A 2551-nucleotide genomic window follows, 5' to 3' on the forward strand; every position below is an offset into this window, starting at 1 on the left:
CAGGGTTTGGGATGCTCGAGGGTTAATCCCTTAAGGCTTGGTGGTTTGGTGCGATGCCAGGGCTTGGAATGTTCGAGGATTAATCCCTTAAGGCTTAGTGGCCTGGTGCGATGTCAGGACTTAATGCAGTTATTTGACTTTTCAACTTGTGGTCCTAATTAAAGAGTAGTGTTGAGTTTTTTAACGCGCCATGTAGCAGTTGGTGACTGACACCACAAACATTAACCTCTCATTTTTAATTGGTTGAATATATATATATATATATAACTAAATTATAGCTCTTGGTGGTCAGAATGTTGTGTTTGAAGTTTGTCAAATGTCGGACATCATTAATCAATTCTTTTTTCACTGTTGTAAATTTTTTTTATTAAGTCATCTCATCTCATCTCACCACACAAAATAAAAGAAAAATAATTTTTACACCAAGTACTTGAGATTTATTATTTTTAATTAGTCATTTATATAATAAATAAGAAAATAAAATCTTTCACTTGATTGTATTTAATATAAATAATTAATAAAAAATATTTGATTAGATAATTTACTGTAAATCTTCTATGTGAGTCAAAAACTTCATATATTAAGGTATTGTCACATTTTGTTTGACTTGGTGAAGCGGTACCTTTGTCAAAGAACTTCAATTCTATCTCTTCAATATAATTTGTCATTGTAATTCTAGTACATGTATTGATCAATTGCTTAGATTTAGGGGCGGAGCCAGAATCTTATTTTAGAGGGCGCACAATGCACTTGTCGAAAAAAAAATCAATAAATATGACAAATATAATTTTTTTAATCAAAAGGCAAACAAGAAAAAAAATAGTTATAAAATAATATGCTAAATAAATGCTGTAAAAAAAAATATAATTACAAATATAAGAATCAAAATATTGATTAATAATATTATAATTAAATACAATTACAAATGTCATCGATAAAAAGAAATAAGTAGAAAAAATAGAAAAATACATAATTATACATAAGTGAAAAAAGATTTTTTTTGAAAAAAAAAGTAAAAATTAGAAAAGAAAAAATATATGGTATACTTGAAGAAGGGGGATATATGTAATTTTTTTTTTCAAAAGGAAATTAAAAGAATTTGAAAATTTTTGGGGGGCGAGAATTCAATTAGGATTATGATTGAAAATCCACAGCGTATAAGGCAAGCATGGGGAAATGTCACCTGCACCATTTATATTAATAAATTATAATATCTACGTTATAATTAATTTTATATTAAAAAATATTAGCTATAAATTAAGCAAAAATTATTATATGAGAACCTTGATGTATTATTATGATATTCCCACAATAATATTAAATCTCAAGTCCTTGTGTGGAGTTGAACCCTCACCATCAAACTCTTACCATCCTATTAAAAAAGTAAAAAAGATATCACTAAACTACACAGCCATTAACAAGAAAACAAAAGAATATATCCCTGTGTTTTTTAGAATTAATCTATCCTTGTGTTATCTACTAAGTAGCATGGACACGAATACGATACGACACGAATACGTTGACACATCAAATTTTTAAAAAGTAAGACATGGGTATTGCTTGGATACGGCTATATATAAATATAAATTTTTATTTATATACCTGTATTGTGTAATAGTATTATAAAACTTTAATTTATTTTTAATTATATACTAAGAGTTATAATGATTTTTATATCATATATACAGTTATTCCACTATTTTGTTATAATGGTGTTTTTATTTTAAATGAACAAATATCATTTAATGTTTTGTTTGTGATCACGTGTATAATGTCAAATTTTCTTAAAGAAAAAGTTAAAAATTTTAAAACACATTCATATTATTTTAAAGATTACTATGTAAACTTGTATTAAAAATGTTGACTCAAGTGTTTAAAATAATAAAAATTTATTTTTATTTATATGATGCATCGAATACGCATCTAAGGAGTGCCGAACGTCCGACTTCGACACACTGCTCGGACCCGAATCCGTAATCTCAATAATTTTCTATACAAGTAGTCTAAAATTGTTGCGGTTTGAGTACACGAGCATGCCAAAGTTCTCATAGACTTTAGAGTGTGTGTTGTACGGGCAAATGCTTCTTTGGTGATTAAAGTGTCCGCGTGTTATGCCTTTTTTTCACGCCTACTCCAACCTCTCTATTAGCACCTAATGAAAATATCTTATTTTGTTTTCTTAAAAAAAAATTTAATTTGTTAAACGACGACGTTGGAACACGCAATGTGCCTAAATTGGATAGCTAACTTTCCTATTTTGTGGAAGACTTTTAAAAGCCTCACCTTTTTGTCCTAACAAAACACGTCCTAGTCTTCACTAGTGTCTCTAAATTAGGTGCACTATAACCAATTCAAATATTAATACAAGTATGTTTCCTCCTACGTTGAAACCTCATTCATTATATATACATATATAATAATAATAATATTAATACTACTAATAAAGCATAGGTTAAAGCATTTGGAATAGCAAAAGGTGTTTAGGTCACACAATTTCTACTAAATTGGGACCCCTTTGGTTTGAAATGTGTCCCCTTTTTTGTTTCAAATT

Source organism: Cornus florida, unplaced genomic scaffold (assembly GCF_030987335.1).
Source record: "Cornus florida cultivar Cherokee Brave unplaced genomic scaffold, ASM3098733v1 CherokeeBrave_3.0.0_Hap2_Chr01, whole genome shotgun sequence".
Lineage (NCBI taxonomy): Eukaryota > Viridiplantae > Streptophyta > Magnoliopsida > Cornales > Cornaceae > Cornus > Cornus florida.